General features: G+C 41.7%; 1 protein-coding gene and 1 long non-coding RNA gene across 6 annotated transcripts in view; both read right to left on the bottom strand.

The window, feature by feature from the left end:
• The window catches only part of vti1a (vesicle transport through interaction with t-SNAREs 1A), a 404,156-nt gene that overhangs the window by 318,346 nt on the left and 59,903 nt on the right, over nucleotides 1-25,907 (bottom strand). The window lies entirely within an intron of this gene.
• On the bottom strand, nucleotides 1,781-13,580 carry LOC119979394. The gene is made up of 2 exons (XR_005463713.1): nucleotides 13,449-13,580; nucleotides 1,781-2,891 (listed from the first exon to the last, which is right to left on the bottom strand). It is a non-coding gene; the product is annotated as an uncharacterized LOC119979394 (long non-coding RNA).

Raw genomic sequence — 25,907 nt, forward strand, 5'->3', positions numbered from 1 at the left:
TCTGGGACTTTCCCTGATTCCAGTGACTTTTGAAAGATCATAACTAACGCCTCCACTATTTCTTCAGCTATCTCCTGAACAAGGGGAGAATGTCTTCAGCTATCTCCTGAACAAGGGGAGAATGTGCAAACGGACAGTGACACAAAGCCGGGATTGAACCTGGGATCTCGGCGCCGTGAGGCTGCAGGGCTAACCCACTTCGCCACCGTGTTGCCCTAGCACGTTTCTTCTTGATCCCTCCCGCACCATGGAACAGTGGTCAGTTTGCCCTACCGCCCTTTTCCGCATTCACACAGGAAGCAAGCACCTCGTAACTGTTGGACAAGGTCAAGAGCTGAGGCTCCTCCATTTCTGAATTCAGAGTCCCTCTGCCTACCTCACTTCCCATCACACCGTCCTGTCCCTGACCACTGGCCGAATTTGAGATACATAATCTACGGGTTGTGACTACCTCATGGAACACATCATCCAGGTAACTCTCCTCCTCCCTGAATCTCCTACTCCAAATCAGCAAGTGAGCCAAAATTCGAGCTGCAAACACTTGCTCCAGGTGTGGTCATGGCAACTCGCAATGGGATCTACCAGCTCCCACATCATGCAGCTATCTTTCTTCAGTCCTGATGAAAGGTCACTGACATGAAATATTAACTCCTCATTTCCAGTATCCACAGTATTTTGTTTTTGCATGTTTTACTCGTTATCCACTGATAGTTTGTGAAGCAATTGTGAAGCAGGAATTTTTCAAAAGTTTTTTGATGTATAGAAAAGGTATGACTTCCTACTCTTCTTATACCAGTCAGTCTGAAATGTCACTCTTCAAAATCAATTTGGGTTAGTCATAAAAAGGCCACTTCGGCTGTCAATTATTAGGACTTTTAAAGAAATATGGCACTGGTCTATTTTTTAGAAATCCTCAATTATTAATTTATGTTAAAATATTCAAAATTCTTCATCAAACGTGGCCTTGAACAATATGGCTCCCAAGCCACAAGGGAGGCATTAAAGAATGGCAGTGTAGAATAGAGCTATGCAGCTGATCAGTAATGTGAAAGATCTGAGCTTTGCTGATGGTCTGGAGGAATTGGTGAATGAGCAGTGAATTTGAAGATATACAAGATAGTTAAAGAAATAGTTGTGGGCACCAAGGTAGCACAAGTGGACAGCACTGTGGCTTCACAGCGCCAGGGTCCCAGGTTTGATTCCCAGCTGGGTCACTGTCTGTGCGGAGTCAGCACGTTCTCCCTGTGTCTGTGTGGGTTTCCTCCGGTTGCTCCGGTTTCCTCCCACAGTCAAAGGACGTGCAGGTTAGGTGAATTGGCCATGCTAAATTGCCCTTTGTAACCAAACAGGTTAGGAGGGTTTATTGGGTTACGGGATAGGGTGGAAGTGAGGACTTAAGTGGGTCGGTGCAGACTCAATGGGCCGAACGGCCTCCTTCAGCACTGCATGTTCTATGTAAATGAAAATAGTAACTCGGGCGTATTGCTATGAATTAAATTTTGAATGCAGGACAAAGCAATGCAAGGTCAAACGTGTAAAAACAAATTTACAGCCAATATTGGGGAATTGAACAGAGTGATCATGTGGAATATGTTTTGAGATTGTGGAGGGAAATTTGAATTATTTAATAAACACTGAGTTGCTGCAACAGGAGGGACACTCGGTCTTTCAGAATGGATGAATTAAGTGGAGCTCAATGGTCTTCCTTACCTTTTTTTATTTTGTGGTGTCCTCGTATCTCTTTCTCGATTAATACAAATGACGCTGGAGCACAGGCACAGAGGTTGAACAGAGTTTTAATGGAGACCGTTTGTTGTTTCAGTTTAGCTTACACATCATACAGACTTTGCAAGAGAAGTGGATCACATGATGCTGCATTACATCCTGTGATGACATTCATTAGTATAAATATATATCTATCAATGATTGTATTTTACATATTGACAAATAAACCACCACAACATCCCCTGTTCCTTAAATAACAACCCTATACAGTGTAGGATGAATGTGTTAATGTGTAAGCAACCTTTATGGAAGACAAGAAATTTGATAATTATAACACTATTTTTAAAAAAACATTCAACAGTAACAAGATGATTTGGATTATTTCTCTTCAAGATGTTACCTACTTTTGGAACCCTGCTGGCTGTCATCTAATTTAGCCAGATCTTATGACAACGACATGTCGGTGTGTTCGCGAACTGTCCATCCTTTCCTCCTGAAGATGGTTTTTGGGAGCATTATCTTCAGTTGTCAGTGTGTTGCTTGCTGTCCCTTAGTTAGGAAAACATACGCAGGTATGTAAGGCAATGCTAGTTGGTTGGCTTGTGCGTGGCTAGCAGAGTCCCCCAAGGCAAGATTGGTGTATTCGCAGTCTTGCACCATTTGATGCAGTCATCTCGTACGAGCATGGCTGTTTGCACACCCTGGATACCTCCGCTGGAATTCGTGTCTGTTCTTGTGGATGTCGGACCTACACGTTCTGACCAATTTATTATGGCAGTAATTCTGCACCTGTATATATGTCATGTGCTTTTTCATCTAATTTTGTTCTTGATGAAACTGGTCTGTGATCAAAGACAATTTGAGGAGATGATATTTTGGTTGTGTAGTTCTCACTGGTTGACCAACAGAATCTCAACATGCGTTGGCAATCTGGAATCTAATAGCATTGCACGAAAATACAGTAACGCAACTTGGATATCATGTCCAGTTTCTGGACACTTTTCGATCAGCGATTTGACCGTCCTGACCATACAGTCAGTCTCCCATTCAAATGAGGATATTGGGGTGGTGACGTGACATGACTGATGGACTATTGTTCACATCTGTCCCCGAATGGGTTTCCTGTGTATTGTGCACTGTTATCAGGTACCACCTCTACCAGGGCACTGCAAAGACAAAAGAGGGCACCATGAGTGTTGGCCACTGCATTAATCAATGTGTCTTGAAGCTTCTGTACAATAGGAAATCTGGATTGATAGAAAATTCAGATCAGTAGCATCCATTTGTTGGCCATTATAAGCGGCTGAGGAGATCCAAAAATGACATCCGCAGCCAGTGTGCACATTTCTGGTGCAAATTGTGCCAGAAACTAAGTTAGCGTCTGCCAGAATATGTAGAGTTGGCAGGTTATGATGCCAATTAACATGCAATGCTATTTGACACTAGAACCGCATTTTCGAGCCAGCGCTGCAGTTAATGCCATTTCTTAATACACACAACGCGAACACGCATTCTTTAAAGAGTTCATTTACTACTTTCAAATCATTGATGATTTATTTCTACTTGCACAAGTGTTTGATGCTTTTTAGAACTCTTAAAAATTTAATGGAGTAGTGTGGCAGGGGTTGAAGGAGTTTGTCCTGACTGCAAAGTTTCTGACATGGATGCATTCACCTGGGAAAACAGCATAGCTGGCAGAATGAACAGAAGGCATGAAGAGCCAAGAAGGCTGCTGGAAGAGGGAGAAGGAAATGGAGGAGAGGACAGAGGGCTCTCAGCAGAAGGCTCTACCTGCCCAGACAGTCACAGGAAACAATTGCCCTTCTGGAACATCAGCGAGGAACAATGTTTTAGACCCCTGCACTTCAATAAGTATATCTTCAATGAAATATACCACCTGCTGCACCACAGGGCAGGCAAGGTTTGCATTGCCAATAGCTGTGAAGTGACTAGGGCGATGAACTATTATGCATCAAGCTCCTTCTAGACTGGAGACATTCGGCATCATCGGATAGTGTTTTGCACATTGCTGCGCAAGGAAGATTACTGACACTTTAACCAAACAGAGCTGCCCATATTTTATTCCCTCTTACCAGAAAGCAGCAGTTGGAGTCAGCACAGAACTTCATGAGGATTGCAGACTTCCCCATAATGCAGGATACCAGGCCATACACTTATCGTTGGTACTACAATCAAATGGTATTCCATTCCCTCAACATCTGACTGTGTGTGTGATCAGACACAGTGAACAATTCAGGCTTTCTGGGAGGCCAGGCAATACAGCAAGCGTTTCATCATGAATGTCCATCAGCCTTCTTCTGTAGCCTGCCCAATGTGCTCATTTCAGTCCTTTGCAGCAGAATGGACATAATCTCACCCTCAAGGGAGCTGGTATCAGTGCTACCATTGCCCTGCTTTACCACTGCCCAGTTACTCCTCAGGTGCATACTTTTGCTATCCTCTTCTATGCTATCCTCTAGAAAATGTGCAGTGGTCAGCATCGGAGCTGGGAGCTGAGACTGACATCAAGTGACAGTATTTATTCATCACCACTGTCATCTTGCTCTTCTACTACTGCTGGCCAAATCGCACTTTTTTCTGGTACATGAAAGGAGAAAGGCACAAGTGTAGGGATATGATGAGGAATCGGCTGATGAAATAAGATGCGCATCGCTACACCATCTTCAGCTTCTAAAATCACAAGAATGTGGGATGAGGAGGAAATGGTACATGAGGATGAGGATCAAGTATGAGGATACTGTCGTTTTTAATGGTTTCAGCCCCACTGCTGGCCACAGCTTTACCAACAGCTGTTCCAACGATGGTGAGCACCAGTCTGCAGTTGGATCTGTTCTCCACTCTTAACATCTGCTGTTTCCAGATTGCAAGCTGTGAGGTGTGGATGTGAGACTTGCAGTTATGAATGAGGAACAAGTCTCGATTGATAGAGATTGTTCATAGATGAGTTAGGGCAATGTGGTGAATTGAACAGTGCCTGAGAATAGTGATGCAGTTGGTGGTAGATAGCATTTGACGATGAATTCACTGACCGTGACCACTTGTGTGTGGCCACTCTGCTTTTTGTGGCACTGCATCCAGGTCCTCAGGGCTAGACTCCTCAACCCTCAAAGATAACTGCTGCTCTTGCCTTCTCAGTTTGTCTGATGTGTCTCCTGTCACCCTGTTGATAGAGCACATTTCCCCTTCTGTCCACCTCCTCAGCTACGACTTTGCAGTGCAACACTAGAAAATCTCAGAGCATACTCTGTCCCATGTTGAGTCAGCCTTGTGTTTTCTGCAGGTCAGAATCAGCGTGAATAGATTTCTAGCACCTGCTCCAGCAATAATGCACCTCCCCTTTAAGAGGCGGAGGCTGGCTTTAAGTAGGGCAGGTTAGCTTTAACTCGTACTGCTCTCTCAATTTTGGCCCTCAGCTGAGAGGTCAACATTGCAGTTAATGCTGGCTGTATGATACAATGCGCACTCAGCATAACATTTCCAAATTTGTGCTGCCTACATCGGAAGCAATAGGCACAGATTAATCGTGTTCTGTATTCATGGTATTTCTACTGTTTCCTCACTAGAACCCTTGGAGTGAAAATGGGGTACAAAGAAATTGATCATGTGACATTATCGGCCGTTTGCGCCGGCAAATGGGCAGTTTAACATAGCAGTCTATAGACATAGAACATATAGTGCAGAAGGAAACCATTCGGCCCATCGATTCTGCACCGACCCACCCAAGCCCTCACTTCCACCCTATTCCCGTAACCCAATAACCCCTCCTAACCTTTTTTGGTCACTAAGGGCAATTTACCATGGCCAATCCACCTAACCTGCACATCTTTGGACTGTGGGAGGAAACCCACACACACACGGGGAGAACGTCCAGACTCCGCACAGACAGTGACCCAGCCGTGAATCAAACCTGTCATCCTGACTCTGTGAAGCCACAGTGCTAGCCACTTGTGCTACCGTGCTGCCCCAATAGTGTGAACATCTTCTAAACAAAGCTATTTGTTTGTTTGAATCTCGGAGTCCTGCAGACTTAATTTTAAAACCACCACATAAGCACTGGCGACGAGGTAGGTGACTAATGTTTGTAGGCACCCGAAAATAAATATAAATAATTAAAATCGGCGCGACACAAAAGCTGGCGAAACCGGGGCCACACACCGGTTGCAACCACTGAAGGAACAAAAAAAAAAAATCACTAAGGGGTCTGAAGAAAACAACTTCGGAAAGAAGCTTGCCATGTGCTCTGCCCGAGACGATCTGAACACTACCAAGAGCACCATGAGTAGCAAGTATCCTGCAACAACAAATTTAAAGCTGGGGGGCTTGTAAAGCACAAAAGGAAAACAGGCTGAGCTCAGGTTGTGCCTTACTTTGGGGAGAAAGGAAGCACTGTCGTGCTAAAGATTCTTGGCACATCGTGCACATGCAGTTCCTTCCACAGTGAAAAATGGAAGGGAGTTCTGGCGCTGTGGGACTGTTTGCCGAGAACACAGAGCGATGGAGCTCATTTACAGAGAGATTCGGCTATTTTGTCCAAGCATACAAAATAGCAGCAGATATAGTAGTCCCAACTTTCTTTTCTTTTTTAAATAATTTTTTATTGAAAAATTTTGAATTTACACAACAACATCAAACCATACTAAAATACCAACGATAACAGTAATAACAACAATCATAAACCTTCGCCCCCTCCTCAATGAACAACCCAACATATTAACAACTTAAGTTAACCCAGTGTTAAGTTACATAACCGTAGCAAAAAAATATGTAGAAACTATAGTTAGGAACACCCCCCCCCCTCTCTTTTCCCACCCCCTCTCTTTCCCCCCCACCCCCTCTCTTCCCCCCCCCAACCCCCTCTCTTCCCCCCCCACCCCCTCTCTTTCCCCCCCAGCCCCGCAGCGCGGGAAACCAGAGGAAAGCCCGCGCTTTCGCACTGCCCCACCACACCCTTCTGACGCAGCGCCCAAATACCAGCCCCACTCCATACCCCCAACCCGACATAGAATACAACAAACCCCCCCCCCCAACCCCCCCTCCCCGCAAGATACAAAACTCAAACACTGCCCCACAGCAAAAAACATAACAGAACAACACCCCCATAAATAACTATATCAAAATTGTAAAAGTACAGAAAAAGAGAACACAGCAACAGCAGAATCCAGCAATTAAGTATTACAACCAACCCCGCAACCCCCAACCCCTAGTTCAAGTCCAGTTTCTCCGTCCGCACGAAGGCCCACGCCTCCTCCGGGGAATCGAAATAATAATGCCGGTCCGAATAATTTACCCACAGGCGCGCAGGCTGCAACATTCCGAACTTAATCTTCTTCTTGTAAAGCACCTCTTTCGTCTGATTAAACCCGGACCGCCGCTTAGCCACCTCTGCACTCCAATCCTGGTAGATCCGTACTACCCCATTCTCCCAGCTGCTGCTCTTCACCCTCTTGGCCCAGCGCAGCACACACTCCTGATCACTGAACCGGTGGAACCTCACCAGCACCGCACGCGGGGTTTCATTCTCCTTGGGCCTCCTGGCGAGTACCCTGTGGGCTCCCTCCAGCTCCAAGGGCAGATGGAAAGACCCGGCCCCCACTAGCGAGTTCAGCATCGCAGCCACGTAGGTTGTCAGGTCCGACCCCTCCAGCCCCTCTGCAAGGCCCAAGATCCGCACATTTTTCGATCTCATGCAGTGATCAAGCTCCTCGAAGCGTTCCTGCCACTTCTTGTGCAGTGCCTCGTGTCCCTCCACCTTACTCACGAGGATCCCGGCCTCTTCCTCTCGTTCAGTGGCCTGCGTCTGCAACTCCTTGATGGCAGCACCCTGGGTCGTCTGAATCTCCGAGAGCCTTTTGTTCCGTTTCCTGCAGAGAGCTCAGTACCTCAGCCTTGAAGTCTGCAAAACAGCGCAGGAGAGCAGCTTGTTGCTCCAAGGCCTACTGCTTCCACTCCTCTGGAGCTCCGCCGGCTGCCATCTTGGATTCCTTCCCCCGTTTTTTCTGGGGAGCTGCCGCCGTTTTTTCCCCCTTTCCACTCCGAGTTCGAGTCATGAACTGCGGAGAAAGTCGATCAGCACACCTTCTCCCACCGGGAGACGTCGTAAAATTTCCGTTTTGGGCTCTAAAAAGAGCCGAAAAGTCAGTTTGAAACAGGAGCTCCCAAATGTGCGGCTTCCTACGTCATCGCCGCCACCGGAAGTCTAGTCCCAACTTTCTTGAACATGGGGGAAAGTTTTCCTGAACATGAGGGCATTTAGCTTCCTGAGGGGTCTTGTACAGTCAGAAAAGCCAGGCATGAAAACCTATGATGAAACAGCAGAAATATTGCCGGGTCACTATTCACGGAAACCTTTATTAATTGCAGACAAGTTTAGTTTTCACAAATCCAAAAATAGGTGAATTGAATGCAGTTTGTAGCTACCCTGAAAAGACTGACTGAACACTGAAATTGGGGATGTATGAAATAATACTAGAGATAGATTAGTCTGTGGTTTAAGGAGTGAAGCTATTCAAAAGCGGTTGTTAACCGAAAGTAACCTGACCTTAAAGAAAGCTTTGGAAATTTCTGTAACCATGGAATAAGCAGGAAAATAAGCTCAACAGTTTGTTGAGTTTGAGCACAAGGATTCACAAGATATCAGCCAAACTCGAACAGACACAGACTCGCACTTGCCATAGGTATGCAAAAACCAGGCTTCAGCAGCAGATTGTTGGTGCAAAGACATTATGTGCAGGAACGTTCAGTTGAAGGGGCATTTTGAGGTAACAGTGCAATTAAATTAATTTGTCTTTGCATATAACTAAAGGAAATTATCCAGCACTAATGGGAAGAACTTGGCTGAAAAAGTTAAATTAAATTGGGCCCAGGTAAATCTCATGACAGATTCCGAATCAGGCCTACCCAAAACCTTGAAGAAACATGTCATTGTCTTCAGCGGTGAGCTGGGAAGCATGAAGGACACCTCGGTAAAGCTGAAGATCAATGAAGAAAGTTAGGCAAGATGCTTAAAGACTAGCTCAGTGGCGTATGCAATCAGATACAAAAGTAAAGGCAAAATCAGAATGGCTGGTTAGAACAGGAGTCCTTGAACTCGTTGACTGATTGGGCCATTTGATGAAAAAAAAGGTGGATCTGTAAACATTTGTGGTAATTTTAAAATCACTATTAATCCTGTATTATTTGCAGAACAGTACCCCCTGCCCTTGATTGATGAATGATTTAGTGGATTAGCTGGAGAACATCACATCAGTGAAATTGACCTCAGTCAAGCATATCTTCAAATGAGCGTGGATCCAGATTCACAACAGTGTGTGACTATTGTGACACACAAAGGGTTATTTTGATGTAAAAGATTACCATTTGGCATCACTTCTGCACCAGCGATGTTCCAAGGAGCTATGGCCAAACTTTTATGCAGATTAGATGGAGTTCTTCAAGGAAAGACTTTAAGAACAAACCCGGAGTTGAAGCCATATTCCACTCGAAGACTTGAATTATCTGTACAGGCAGTTTGTCTCCTCTGGGGAATGAGAGTCATCATTCCACCACTACCAAGAAAACGTGTCTCAAACCAATTACACCAAGGTCACCGTGGTATTGAAAGGGTGAAAAAGATAGACAGAAGCTATTTGTGACGGCCAGGGCTAGATGTCAAAATTGAGCAGAAGGTAGGAATGTGTTCAGCTTGCACCTGTCACCATTACCCCCATTACGCCCATGGAAGGACCAGACAAGGCCCGGCAACAGTTACATGTTGATTTTGCTGGACCATTTGAAGGGTGTATTTTTCTCATTCTAGTCAATGCTCACTTGAAATGGCCTGGTTTCTATCATAAAGACAACATTAGCGGAGAAAACATTTGAGAGAGTCAGTCGATTCTGTTACCCTGGACAATTAGTGAGCGATAATGGGCTGTAGTTCACTTTGCAAGAGTTTGTACAATACATAAAAGAGAATGAAATTCAACACATCTGATCTGTTCCTCGTCATCCTGCCCCAAATGGGACTGACAGAACGTTTTGTACAGCCAATGAAACATTTGTTTAAGGTCGCTAGAAAACAATGTTCATTGTCTAAACGCTTGAGCCAATTCCGGCTCACGTACAGGAATACTCAACAACCCAAGTTTCTCTGGCACTACTAATGGTTAGATGTCTACTACACACAGCATTCAATTTGATAAAACCACCCAAGACAAAATAAATTGTAAAGAAAAAGCAGCAGGATCAGGCCATATGGTGGAAGGACAAGGTGAAATACCATGTTTTTCGCCACGGTCATGAAGTTCTGGCAAGGAACTATACCACAAGTGAAAAGTGGATACCTACCACCAATTTAGCACAGACAGGATGGTCTACACCATACAAACTGAGAAAAGGCTGTGGCCATCTAAAATGGCCACCCGCAAAGGATAATGGGAATTGTGGTCAGGTTGCGACACAGATGATACACAGCCCCTTTGTATTGTGCAGAGGAAACCAGACCTACACAGATACTTGCACCTGCTAAAGGTCAATCACAGATCTCCTCAGGACAATAGGACTCAGATTAAAACATAGTAGTAACAGACTCGGGGGCGCCTAGTCACCTTATTTGGGAGTGCATACGTGCCTTGGACAATAACAACTAGGACCCACCCATCTATCAAGGTATCCGCCCCTAATTGGCCAAGAATCGATTAGGGTGATCAAAGTCCTATTGATCCATTGGATCCAGAGTTGGGACCGCCCAAAAGAGCACGAAAGATCAGAGGATAAGAGGAACTGCACGACCAACATTCGGTCTCTTTTGGGACCGGCCTCTGCCCTGCCAATTGCAACACATCGACCTGCCAAGTTCAAGGACCCGCAATCGCTACCTGAATGATGGGCCACAGCCTAGGTGTACCTGACAACCTCCATCCGCCACACATGGGGAATCAGATAAAGGCCTTATCTAACCTGCACTGAGCCGGTTACTTGAAAGTGAAGTAAAGGTCATTTAAGCCGTTAGGTATAGTTTAATGTGTAGATATTTACGCATAGAACCAAGCCTATTTTTGATAATCAACAATAATTGAACTAATATACTGGTTGTGTGGTCATTTGTTCAAAGAACGTACTCGCGTCTTGTGGTTACTATTAATAAAGATAAAAGAGCAACAATGCAATATGGAGAAGGCATGCGGATCAACTTTTGGCGACAAAATCCAATGTGCCAGAGACAGAACCGGCAGAGTCGAAATCAAGCTGTGCCAAGAGGCGACCTGCACCTCCCCATAAATCTGACACTAATCAAACCAACTGAGGAAAACAGTACCTCAATTGAGAACCTCAATCTGAGGTTGACACAGAGTCAACCTCAGAACACCACATTAACTCCGCTTAAGGTGACCACGGATGGCGTCCAAACCAAGCCAAAGGCACCAGAGGTTGCAACAAGCACTAAAAGGCAGATGCCTGAGGTGTACCGACAACCACACAGAACGGTCTCCGAAGCATCTGACATATTGACTATTGTTGTTGATTGATAGTTCCTGTTGCTAATTGATGGTTAATGTTATACTGTTTAATGTGTCAGAGACCTTTGATTTAAAGGGGAGAAAAATGTTGTGTACTCATTGCTTTTTAGTGTTTCCTCATGAGTAGCCTTGCAGTGGAACAGGGGCACTTTACGAGACTGAACACATGACATAATTGGCCATTTGCGCGAACGGGCAGAGCAACAAAGTAGCTATGAGATCAGGTGTAATGCCTGGATCTGGTATGTCTCTTTTGTGGGGGCCATGAATTAGATTCAATTTGAATTTGAATTGGTTTTTGGAGCAGGCAAGGAGCAGGATTAAGGGTTTGCCCGTCCACACTCTGAGCTCTAACTTTGTAACTCTGATAAAGTAATAAAATATATTAAATAAAGAATTTTGTTTGTTTGAACCTCTTGACGCCTGCAGACTTAATTTTAAAACCACCACAAATTGCATATGACAATCCTTGCACCCATCTTTGAGGGGTATCAAATTTCACAGCCAAAGTATCTGCATTACGGTTACAGTTCTAGCTGAAAGACTTTTAACTTTGCCATGGGATTTATAACTGTCAGTTGGCAACAGCAGTGAATGGATTTAATTTATAACCATTTCTTATTGTTCAGTAAATTATTTACCTCATGTTTTGTTTCAAGGCACCAATAAAATTTTGGCTGATGGTTTCCATTATGAGGCTCTAGAGAAGATCTCTGAACTTGAGGCTTAGAAGTAATTGACAGTGGAGAATTTACCTTGGCGGGTCTAATTGCCTCATTGTTCAGTAAGCATTTTACCGAATGTTTTGTTTCCACAAGACACAGAAAAATCCTTTGTCTAATGGTTTCTATTATTGAGCTCTACAGGAGATCCATGAACTTAAGGCCTACAAATAATTGAGTTGAGAACTTACACTGGCAGGCCTAATTGCTAGGTATTTTTGAGATTGTGATCATTAATGGCTCAGGCATATGTTGCAAAAACCTCAATGATCCTTTACTTTACTCTTTATTTTTTGCATAGTTGTATATAAACCCTGCCAAGAGAATGCATACATGTTCATAAAAATAACTCTAAACATGTTTCTGTTGGCGTCATCCTGGCCCTTGCCTTGTACAAATTATTTGTATTGAAGTTTCTTTATACTCTGAAGAGAAGCTACAATTGGAAGCTAGAGCAGGTCAGCCAAAATGCATATTCTCCAGTGCAAATATATTCAACTATTCAATGTGAAGTATTTTTTGGATTTAGTCTTCAATTTGGTAATCACTGTTCGGATACAGCTTGATTATTTTGTGTGGGATATCCTGGCAGGAGAGGATTCATATACATATATATATATCATATATAATATGCAAAATATTATATATATCAATTGTTAATAATCAAAAGGCTAAAATTAGATTTTTCTCAACCACCTCTGCATGCACCTATTTATAGGGCTATTATAATTTCAAATTTAATCGAATTAATCCGACAACACCTATGTATTTAAGAATAGAGTTTCCTCTTATTGCTTCAGATTACCCACTCCTATAAACTCTTTGCTCAGCACATTGTAATTTAATTATGTTCTCTTAACAGCCTCTGGCCGCATTTCTAAATGACTGAATTTTCAAACTCTTTTAACTTGTCTGTCACACTGGAAATCTACGAATTTGTCAATCAATTTTTCCTTCTCATCATTCCAAAGACAAAACTCACTTTCCGGACACACCTATTTACCTACCTTTCATGCATAAAACACTATTTTCATTTACACACCTCATTGCATATTATCATGTCACTATTAACAGTTGCTTTCACCATGCCTATAATTATAGTTAACAAAAACATTATAAAAATAATACAAGTAGCAGATTAATGAAGAATGGAGAAATGGCATATACTACATGAAGAATAATTGAGGAACATATAATTCTACATGTCAATAAAGGAATATTGTGCTGTACAGTATGTCTGATTAAAAATTGCTTCTTGAGGATTATACACAGTGCAATATTATTCTTGATTTTGATGATTTTAGTTTTCAGATCCCCCCTCCATAGCCTTGCCCATGCTTATCTCTGTTACTCTAATTCTGGTCTCTTAATCACTCCACCATTGGTGACTGTGCTTCTAGCTGCAACGCCGCAAGCTCTGGAATTCTCTCTCTAATCCTCTCCATCTCGCTTTTGTTCTTCCATGGTATTCTGCAAAACCTACATCTTTGATGAAGTTTCAACCCTCATCTTCTTAGGTGGCTGAATTCCAAATTTTGTTTAATATTGCTCCGGTGAATCACCTTGGGATACTTTCCGACCTTAAAGGCTCTATTTTTTTGTGATAGTACACCATCTACAAAGGAAAACAATATTTTCAAATCATTAAGATGATGGACTGCTGTTTATTGATTTACTAATGATACACAAATGGTTACCTGGATAGTTTTTTTCCCCAAAGGGACCCAGTGGTTAATGAGTATTTACTAAAAACATAGAATGTACAGCATAGAAACAGGCCATTTATCCAACAGGTTTGTGTCGGTGTTTATTCCCGACAACCAGCTTTCCCCACCTCACTTCATCTCATCCCATCAACATGTCTCTTTCTCCCACAGGCACCCATTCAGTCAAAATGTAATGGAACATTAATTCAGCTGATCATATACAATGAAGAACAGATGAACATCTAGAAACATTCCTGTAATATAACTCTCCAACCATAAGTAGTATGATCAGAATAACCATAAGTAATTGATCAAAAATCAAACAAATTGGACACAAAAGATGGCACCTGAGTACAGAACAGAATGCTGAACGTGCAGCTTTTGTTGTACCAGCTACAGAGCTATAAAATTCGGTGACTTTTTATCACTTGTGATGATTTCAGATTTTATGCCATTTGTGGTTAACTACAGCTAAAACAAATAGAATTCTATTCCGAACATTATGTACATTTGGCACAGGTTATATTTGCAGATTGAGGAAATAATAAAATACATTAAATCTCTAGATAGTAATAGCACATTATACAATAATGTGTGCCAGTCACTGTGGTACAACAAGGTTTCTAAAATACAAACGTATCCGAACGCTATTTGCAATGAATCGTAACACCATTTCTAAATATACTATAACACAGCCAAATTACCCGAAAACAAAGATTTGCAAAACTAAACAGGATACATCAACATGCATTACCAACTCCCTGTCAAACAGTCTACAAACATCAATTTGTCGCCTGAAGATAAGCTGAGTGTTGTTGGATTCCTTCAGCTCAAACCATTTATCCTAGCTCACCCCACTTCTGCTGCCAGTCGAAGATGCTATCAGCTCTGTAGTGCAGTGTATTCTACTAAGTGTCAAAATCGACCCCAGAGGGTCACTACTTCACATATCACGGCTTGCTATCAGCAGCTTGGGGATAAGAGCAATTTGGAAACCTCACCTCTGCGGAGACCCGTTATCATTTCAGATCATTTGAGGACCAAAGGTCCTCACTGGTTTCGGGGAAGAGGCCACTGCTTGTCATCATGTGCGAAAACAAGCATTTTCTGTTCCTGGCTTTTCTCCAGGGTTCAACTTGAGAGTTACCTACTTTCACAGTTGGTCAATGCTGAATACCTCCATAAATGAATTACATAAACAGATCCTAGCTAGGATTTCAGCTTATAAACAAGTCAGCCACTGACTTCAAATTAAATTTAGAAGATAAACAAAATTTAGGGGGGAAACCCGCACGATCAGCAGAAAATTTTTATTGGTACATGTTCATGAAACATACGAAGCATCAGGCTTGCATTTGCACGTTTAATAATGTTAAGAAATTTACTTCATAAAGATTCAATAATTTACAAAGGAAAGTTCACCGTTCAAAATTTCAAGAAGAAAATTAAATTGAAAGATGTTTATTTGCCTTTCTTTTCTAAAGACAAACTGCATATTAATTACAGTCCATTTAAGTCTAGTGTGAAGCTGTGTCTTTCCTCTGTTTATAACCAGTATACAATAGGAGCACACAGTTCAGATTTTTAATCAACAATAGAAAAATGCGCTCCTACCCCTGTAACATAGTAATTAAGCACCCCATGACCTTTACAGATAAAAGCCCAAATACCCATTTTATTACCAGCGAAAACTAAAAATGTGGGGGTAAAATAATTAAATTTAGTGTGTTTTGGGCAGTTATAAAATGCAGAAAAAGAAATAATTGTCATAATGGAAAACAAAATTATGTACTTCAGGTATTTGAAGTACTTAATTTTGCTATTTATGCTAAATAGTATGAAGCAATCATAGAAGGTTCAATGTTTTAGGACAAATTGTTTAATCCTTTTTTGTAGTCACAGGCCATCGTCTTCCAGGCTGGACAGTAGACTGTCAGGGTGTAATCTTGATCTTTAAAATGGAAACAGAAGATTACTGACACGATAAAGTACTCATCATTGTTGGGTTTTTCAGCATGTGGAGGCACTTTGCAGCATTAATATTACCAGCTGTTAATATTTATGTATTTAATACAGAAATGTAATGCACAAGAATTCCATTATCAAAAACCTTTGATTATCACGGTGTATTCCAAGCTTTGGAATAATATTCTCATAGTTTCAAGTAAGTGCATATACCTCAATAAATTAACCGGTAATTGAATTTCCATATTTTTTTCTAAATATATGAGGTTACTTCTATTACACAAAATTATTACACTAATATTAAAGGCTGAGTAATTATTGCATCAATATAGGTAAGGAAAATCTCCACTGACACCTAACAGCAGCATTTGGAATTACAAACATTCAAATGTTTGCAGTCTTCTTTATAGACAGAGAACAACAGATCAAAGTTTAACTCCTTTAATCTTTGAAAATCTACATATTTCTCAGGAGAACCTCTGCAGCTAATTTTCAGATCATTTGTATTTTCAGTTATTTCACTAAGTAATTTCAAGTGCAAGATATTGAGGACATTATCTTCATCTTTGAACAAAGTTCAGCCTTCATGTACAATGAGGAGCACCAATTGATGTATAGGGAGGATTACTTGGGAAATTCGTGCTCCAGGTCATCCCCAACAGTCAGATCTAACTCAATGATGTACCCTTAGTTCTTAAACTCAAAACAGCTACTGTTGAGAACTGCGGCAATTGCATTAAAATATGAGGCAATAATATATCAAAACTAAAAACCATGAGGGGTGGACTAGGAATGACCGTATTACATGGAGGTTGATTTTTTTTTTTAAAAAAGAATGAAGATCACATCTACAACACATAGTCCTATGTTTTTCCAGGGTCAAATAATAAAAGGAATTATTTCAAAATTTTGATGGCGTGGTTTTGAGGACATTACCATCAAACCAGTTCAGAATACAATAGCGTGAGTGTTCTTCATCATGAGATATTAAGATACGTTTTAAAAAATCTATATACTGCCTCGATGACCCGATGTATTTTGGGCCAAGAACTGGCCATGACACTCGTATGAACTCTAACTCGCCCTAATAGGTCCTGCTTAGAAACACAATTAAACTATGTCCTGCTTAGAAACACAATTAAACTATGCTGAGTAATATACCAACTAATATTTGCGAAGTAATGGACTTTCTAAAGGCTGAAATAAAACAAACAAATGCTTGGACTCTTACCCACATAAAAGGCAACTATTCGGAGTACTAAGTGCTAATTCTTTCAATGGAAGAGACAAAGTGAGAGGTTATCCCTCAACCTCCTATTTTGAAAAGAAGAGAGTCCCAGCCTGTCAATCCTTTACTGATATGTATACTCACTACTATCATTCTTGTAAATCTCTGCATCCTCTCCAGTGCCTCCATATCCTGTCTACAATATGGTGACCAGAACTGCATGCAGTACTCAAAGTATGCTCTAACCAAAATCCTAGGTTTAGCATAATTTCCCTACTTTTCAATTCTATCCCTCTAGAAATAAAGTCTAGTGCTTGAAATGTTTTTTATGGTCTTGCTAACCTGTGGCACAACCTTCAGTGACTAGTGTGTTGTTCCTCAGAGAACATCTTGTTCCTCTACCCTTCCTACTCTTGCACTTTTCAAGTAATAATTCCCCCTCTCTCTTCTTCCAACCAAAACGTACTACCTCAGATTTATCTGTGTTGAACTTTATTTGCCAATTCTGCAAGTTTATTATTGCCCTCCTGCAATTTTTATTGCAGTCCTCCTCAGTACTGACTATTCCACCAACGGTGTCCATATATTTTTAATTCCAAAGTCCAAACCGTTAATTTGTGACCAACAATGGTCCCAATACGGATACTTGTGTGAAACACCACTTCCATCACTCTGAAACGTTACCCTTTATTCCCACTCTCTGCTTTCAATCTTAAAGGTGACTAGAAATCCATTGTGACCTGACTCCACATTCTCTCATTGGTTGATTATGGAGCACCTTATCTAAAGCCCTTGAAAATATCAGGTAAATTACATCTCCTGCATTACCATCGTTTATTTTCTGTTACCTAATCAAAAACTTCAATGTGGTTAATCAAGGCAGATATTACGCATCAAAATCCATGCTGACTATTCACCATTGTGTTTCTCGCTTCTAGATGTTCTTCTATTCTTTTCTTAAGGAAGTATTCTATTACTTTTCTTATCAGTGATGTTAAACGGTCTGGTCTTTAATTCCCTGGGCATCTTCTGTCCCCTTTCTTAAATGTAGGAATTACATTAGCTATCCGCCTGCCGTGTAGCACTGCATCTTTTTCAAATAAATTATTAAATAAGAATAGTAATGCCTTGGCAATGTTTTCACCAGATACATTTTAATCCGGGTCAGGCCTTTGTCCTCCCAATTTCATTTGGTTGTCCATACATGCCCTTTTTTATTTTAAATGCACTTATCTCATTACTCATCTCACCATACAGTGTCACGTCTACCTCTTCTATTTCAATAACAAAGCAAAGTAGTTATTTAATATTTCTGCCATCTTTCGATCATTACCTGTATTATTATCCTATCCATCCTTTTATAGTCCTATCCCAGCCTTTTTGTAAACCAATGTGTCGATAAAATATTCTTATTCCTTCATTTTACAGACAAGGCATCTCAAATCCAGAATTGTCCGCAAAAAAAGAATTTTCATGCATCAATTTTAACCAAGTAAAATTTTTTAAAACTTCCCTGGATAATTCAACTAGCTGCTGAATTGGTGTAGCTGCACACAGTTGGCTTCACGTGTCACCCTATCCCATGCTCCAAGCAATCCATTACTCACCTGACCCAGCTTGACCCAAACTGCCCACGTCTCGAGCTGCCCAAATCTAAATCCGGCACAGCCTCAATCCCAAGGCTGCCAAATTTGAGATACTTCTATATTTATTAATAATTTAACGTCATTGTTCTTCTTTGCTTTTCTCAGTTTTCTTACTTCTCTCTTAATGTCTTTGTATTTTCTCTTATCATGCACTCCTTTGCTGTCAATGGCCTTAACATATGCCTCTTTCTTAACCCTCAATTATTCCCTTATGTCTTCATTCATTTATGTAGTTCCACTAGTGTTTAATTTGCTCTTCCCTTTAAGCAGAATATATTTTTCCTGCACTCCACTGAATACTGTTTTAAATATTTCCCATTATTCTCCCAAATCATTGCTGCCCATTTTATTCCCAAGTTTCATTCTCAGCTCTCACAATCAGTTCTTCTCCAAATTATTAAGACTGTCTTTGTCCTGTTTCTGTCCTTCTCTATCATCATCGTCTACGTGGTGTGAATGATCTTTTATAATTGTCTACACATTCTTCTACTTTTTTACTCTACTTATCTGCTCTGGTTTATTCCCTACGACCAAATCCAACAGTGAATCTTTCCTAATTGGGCTTTTTACATACTGGGTTAGAAAACAGTCCTATACACATTTAAGGAACTCCAATGCCTTATCCCTTCACCCACCTCTTCAGGCCAATTGATTGCAGAGTCCTGGAAATGTTCCATGATAATTATTCCAAGAATTCGCTCCTTTCCCTAATTTATCTGCTTATTCGTCCTCCGTCTCCCTTCCACTATTAGGTGGTATGGAGACTACATATATTGGTGTGAATGATCCTTTATAATCTTTTATCTCTCTCCATATAGAGGGAGAGGCAGTGGCGTAATGATAATGTCACTGGACTGGTAATTCAGAGGGGCACTGGTTTAAATCTCACCCCATGGCAGATGGTGGAATTTGAATTCAAGTAATAAATCTGAAATTGAAAGTTGGTCTCAGTATCGTTCACTGTCACACTGTAACCCAACTGGTTAACTAATGCCCTTCAGAGAAGCAAATCTACAGTCCTTACCTGGTCTAAAAACATTAGATCTGAAAGGTTAACTCTGTTTTTCTCCTGAGTTTATCCAACATTTTCTGTTATTATTTCACATTTCCAAATTCTGCAGTTTTTTGTTTTATTATTAATGAAACATTCAGCCCTGTCAAACCTGCAAAGTCCTCCGCTAACATCTGGGGCTTGTGACAAAATTGGTAGAGTTGCCCCACAGTCTAGTCAAGAAACAGTCTGACATGTCTGTAAGGTGTGACTCAGGTATGATTCCATGAGTATGAATAAGTCCCAGACACCACCATCATTATCCCTGGGTATGACCTGTCCCACCAGCAGGGCAGACCCACAAGAGATAGCAGCACAACCACCATTACTGTCAGGTTGAGGAAGAGTGCATGGGTGCATGCCAGCAGCAGCACCAGACATTGCTAAAAAAAACAAACAGGTGTCAACCTACTGAAGCTCCAACACAGAACTACATCCATGCTAAACAGCAGAAGCAACATGTGAGACAGGGCTAAGCATTACCCGACACATCCAGTCGTGAATGGTGGTGATGGACAATTAAGCAACTAACTGGAGAAGGTGGCTCCACAAGTATCCCCATCAGTGCAAAAGACATGCTGAAGCACTTGCAGCATTACAGATGATAGTCTTCAGCCAATTCAATTCGCTTCATGCGAGATCAGGAAAAAACAATAACCTGCTCACTGACACTCAGTTTGGGTTCTGCCAGGACCACTCCGCTCTTGACCTCATTACTGCCTTGGTTCAAACATGGACAAAAGAGGGCTGGTGCAAACTCGATGGGCTGAATGGCCTCCTTCTGCACTGTAAATTCTACGATTCTATGACTTACGTGACATAATTGGTTGCTTTGTGGGCTTTTAGGGAGTCTAGGACCAAACCTTGCACAGTGAAGACCTATTCAATAAACCTCTGTTAATCTTGCATCAAACCCACATGCTTCTGCAATTCTATTTCACTTGTACTATTAATCTAAAGACACAACAGTTTACAAAAAGAAAACTAGTGACAAAAGCAGAATCAGAAAAAAACATTTTTCTCTTTCAAAACAATCATTGAGATGGAGCAGTTTCAACAGATCAATCGATCAACTGATTGACAGAAGGTCAGAAATCGTTGGCAACAGAACCGGACAGGTTTTGAGACAGAAAATTCAAAGGAATACCCCATATCTATTTTAAACAACAACCCAAGAAGTCAGGCTGCAGGGCTTGCCAAGTGCAGTACAGTAAGACATGGAGGTAGAGTGGGGCAGAGAATAAAAGATTGTCATAATTTTAATGCTGGCTAAAGATGTTGCAAGTAAAATCTGCTTAAAAGTTAAAGCTGTTACAAATTGGAAATCCATCTTAAATGAGCTAGACCCAAGTGAAGGGGAGAGCATTCCTAAACCGTGAAAAATAGCGGGGAAGTTTGGTGCGATAGGTTCTTTTGATGGAAGTCACATTCAGAGAGATTCCAATATTACATTCAAGACAATAAGATTTCAAAGAGATTAAGGTCTCGCTATTCTTAAGTACAATCGGAAGCAAAACTTCGAATTTGCTAAGAAGCTCAGTTCAGCCAGGGACCCCCGAGAGAAGACATACCAAGAACTGGTGAAAATATTAGAAGATCATAATTCAGCAAAGTCCTTTATTTTTGCGGAGAAGTTTTGTTTTCATTGGAGGTATCAGAAGGTGAAAATATTGTGAAGTTTGTTGTAACCCTCAAGTGAGTTGCAGACTTTTGTGAACTTGGCAATTCAATAGATGATACAATTAGAGATGGTTTCGTGTGTGGTTTGAAAAATGAGGCGATTCAAAGAAGGCTATTAACAGAACGGAATCGAAGTCTGAAGACTGCGTTATACATTGCTGTTTCAATGGAGCTCGCAGTCAAAGAGGTTTCTCAGCTTGGAGCAAGCACGAGGATCCATAAACTGGCTGCTGGACAGAGGTCTACCCAGCAACAGGAATGTAATTGATGTGCAAAAACGGGCCATTCACAAGCTAAGTGCTGGAGCAAGGGCAGCCAATATAAACACTGTAGCAGAACTGGCCACACTGCAAGAGTTTGGTGGAGTAAAACAACTTCTAGAGAAAAACACTTAAAGGAAGAAACAAACCAAATTCAACTAAGAAAACTCATATGGTGGAATAAAAGAGCAACCACAATGAAACAAAAACAATTTATTCTCGCGAAAATTAAAGTTGAGCATGCTATCAGTCCAGGATGAGTCACACCATTTTTGGCTAGTGACAAAGTTTAATGGGCAACCTATTAAAATGGAGGTTGCTACGGGAGCTGCGTCTCCCTAATTCCTGAGTCCATCTATGAATGGAAACTTAACTACCTGCCTTTAAAACCAGTAGATGTGATCTTGAGGACCTCTACTGAAGATAGTACCACAGAGGTTACATCCAAGGTTGAGGAAAGTGAACAAACCACAGAGTTACCACTCCATGAGGTGCAAGGAAGTTATTCAGCCCTCTCGGCTGGAAAGGATTAAATTGAATTGGAGCGCTGTCAACAACTTAGTTGATACAAAGTCAGACTTACAGGACTTACGAACCACACTGCTGTTTATCTGCAAGGGTATCCCAACTTGGAACACTGGTTTGTGGAGGTGTATGTTTTGGTTTTGGAATGGTGTGAGGAGTTAAGTGAAACCCCGGTGAGAATTATTAGTTGAGTCGTCGTGTAACAATTCTTAAAGACTATTTATTAAATCAAAAAAAAGACAAACACAGGGGGGCAGGACCATACTACACAAAGACAATTAAGAATATGAACCAGTAAACACACCCTCAGTTTTGTAGAACGTATCCCTTGGAACAAAATATATCCATGATCGCTGAACTCCTTACGACTTTCATATTTTCCCTGGCTGGTTTAGCTCACTGGGCTAAATCACTGGCTTTTAAAGCAGACCAAGCAGGTCAGCAGCATTGTTCGATTCCCGTGCCAGCCTCCCCGGACAGGCACCGGAATGTGGCAACTAGGGGCTTTTCACAGTAACTTCATTGAAGCCTACTCGTGACAATAAGCGATTTTCATTTTAATTTCATTTTCAACAACATCCACATTAAATACATCTACAAGTTAAAACCAGCTTGTGGTTACCACATAATACAGGGCTGATCATCAAGGCAGGGAAATATCCTGTTCTGGTCCAGCGGAGACATTTAAACATCCTATACAAAGGTTTCTGAACTGCCTTGGGTCTAAAAGAGACCATTAGTTAGAAAACATGGCCTCCAGGTTGCTGGCTGGAAACTAGCTTCTCTGCTTCTGAGGCTGCTAGATGTCAACTTGCCTGTCTTGCTTCGGAGGGTCCTGGCAGTTATATCTTCACTCCACTTTTAGTCGGCCTTCTGTATATATGACTGTCTGCCCTTCAATCTCCTTGACTCTAGAAATTCACACATGTATGTCTCACTGATCTCCCAATTGTCCAGATAATCTGTTTCTACCAATAGGGGATTCATCCCTGAGCCTTTCTGTAAATCTTGTTACTGGGAAAGAAGCATTTCATCCAGCCTTTTGTAGGCTGGCTACTGCTGTTGCTAGGCAGATTTCTATCTGCTGCTCAGTATATCGTGTTAAATATGTCTTGTTAAATTTGGCTTACTGCTTTTACTGAGCAAATACATGACAATGGAAAAATGTAACAGTCTTTTTGAAGATGCATGGAAGGATCCATGAAAGGTGTACAAACGTCCCTGAAGTTTAAGGAAACTAGTCAGCCTAAATGTCTCTATGCAATACGTCCAATAGGTTGTAGCTGAACTACTGAGACTCGTGGAAACTGGAGTCTTAGAACCAGTCACCACTAGTGACTGGGCAACCCCTGTTGTATTTGCCACGAAACAGGATGGTACAATTCGTACCTGTGGAGATTTTGAGACAGCAATCAGTCCGGATCAATACCCGCTACATTGATTGAAGATTTGTTTGCAGGCCTCTCAGGATGACAGAAGTTCAGCAAGATTGATCTATAACAAGTCTACCTGAAAATGAATTCGGCAGTTGATTGCCTTCTGGAATATTTCAATACTCAAATGCACCAGATCCTTAGTAGCTTACAAGGGGTACAGTATTACCGAGATGATATTTTCATCACTGACACAAACGAGCAAAAACATTTACCACACTTAGAAGCAATACTGAAACAACTTCAAATGCATGAGCTTTGTGTCAGGAACAATAAATGTGATTTCTTCCAGACATACATATATCTTGGACATGTAATTGACAGTAAAGGGTCTACATAAAGCACCTTAAAAAATGGAAAGTATAATGGAGGCTCCAAGACCAACAAATGCCAATCAACTTAGGTCATTCCCAGGGTTAATCAACTACTATGGAAAATGAGTCCAGAATCTGGCAACCCCATTGAAACCCTTACAGAAATTGCTGTGTGCAAAACAGGCTTGGCAATGGACACCAGAATGTAAAAAAGCATATCAATCTGCAAAAGAAGCACTGAAAAAGCCAGAAGTGTTAGCACACATCAACCCAAAGTTACCCTTACAAGCTGCCTGTGATGCTTCACTGTACGGTCTTGGAGCAGTGGTGTCAAATATATCCCCTTCAGGGGAAGAAAGACTAATAGCTTTTCTATCTCATACGTTAACGAGTGCAGAATCTAATTATGCTCAATTGGAGAAGAAGGCACAGAGTATCATAGTTGATGGACAAACATTCCACCAATGCCTATATGGTCATCACGTCACATTGCTGACGGACCACAGACCCTTAACAGCTATTTCTGGGCCACTCAAAGGTACCCCTTCATTGGCTGCAAGCACATTCGTATGAAATAAAATATGGTCAATCCGTAAATCATGATAATGCATTATCATGCTTACCTTTATCTGCTGATCAAATACCACGTTTCATGATAATAATTGGGGTGTTCGCTAACAATTCCATGATGTTCAGCACCATTTTCAGCTCTATCCCAAACTGTGATAGTGTTGCTCTGTTTATTTGGTTATGAATATGGCAGTCAATATGGTTGCCTTTCTCAATCCTAATTATGTTTGCTTTAGAGTCGCCAGGTATCTCTCGATACCGCCACAAGGTTCAAATCCATGGTTCAATACTATTTATTTACACACACAGTAATATCTACTCATGCACAATCTCTAACGCTAACACCTATACTTAACTTCGGGTGCCCACTCAGTCAGAGGAACAATGCCGTTGTTCGGATTGGAGGTTGTTGGGTTTCAAGAGGTACAGGAGAACAGCTAAGGTCGTCCGTCTGGTAGTGAGTGTTGACCTTGAACTTACTTGCTTCTGGTGCAGCTGGTGGACGGGTCGCTCCGCTTTGAGGGCCAAGTCCAAGAGAGCGAATCTCTCGTGGGGGTTCCTTCTTATACCTGGAGGGGTGCTTTTAGGCGGGCCTTAAACTTGGCCCCAATTAATTGCGCCGCTTCTCAATCACGGTTATCGATCTTGACCCATAAAGGGTGGGTGCCCTGATGGCTGGGCGTGTCTTAGGTGGCCATTGGCCTGGCTTTGTTTGTGCTTTCGGTTTGGGGAACTGGCACCGGGATGTTTGAAACAGTATCGGTTGCTTGAGTGTCTTTCCTTTGTTCCCGGAGATGGGCCATCAATATGCTAATCGACCTATAGTTTCAATTCCGTCTGGGAGCTGTCTCTCCAATATGCATACAGGCTCTGTGCCGGCTTGTTTTCCTAACATTGTCCACAGTTCGCTACATTCCTTGCGAGCGTCCATTTTGTATTCTGGAAGTGGCCATCCCAGATGGCTGCAATAGTTCAATCATTGAGTATGTTCAAAGCAGATTGACAGGTTTCCAAATACCATTGATAAATGGATACAGGATAGTTTGAGAAAAAGGCATTGAAGTGGATTATCCTTTTTTAAAAATAAATTTAAAGAGCCCAATTATTTTTTTTCCAATGAAGGGGCAATTTAGTGTGGCCAGTCCACCTACCCTGCACATCTTTAGGTTGTGGGGGTAAGACCCATGCAGACACTGGAGAATGTGCAAACTCCACACGGACAGTGACCCAGGGGCCGGATTGAACCCGGATCCTCGGCGTCGTGAGGCAGCAGTGCTAACCACTGCACCACCATGCTGCCCCTGAAGTGGATTATCAGTCATGTTCAGATTGAATGGTGGAGCAGTCCAAATGGGCTGAAGGGCCTACTCCTGTTCCAACATTACTCAGATACTGAAGCAGTCCGTGTCCATATGCAGCAAGGCCTGAACAACACTCAGGTTTGGGATGATATGTGGCAAATAACATTCATGGCTGTTTCGCCAATACTGAAAAAGCTCGACACCATCTAGTTCAAAGCAGCCTGTTTGACTTTCAAAATTCACTCCCTTTTGTCTACAAGATG

The sequence above is a fragment of the Scyliorhinus canicula genome, chromosome 16 (genome assembly GCF_902713615.1).
Source record: "Scyliorhinus canicula chromosome 16, sScyCan1.1, whole genome shotgun sequence".
In the NCBI taxonomy this organism is placed as follows: domain Eukaryota; kingdom Metazoa; phylum Chordata; class Chondrichthyes; order Carcharhiniformes; family Scyliorhinidae; genus Scyliorhinus; species Scyliorhinus canicula.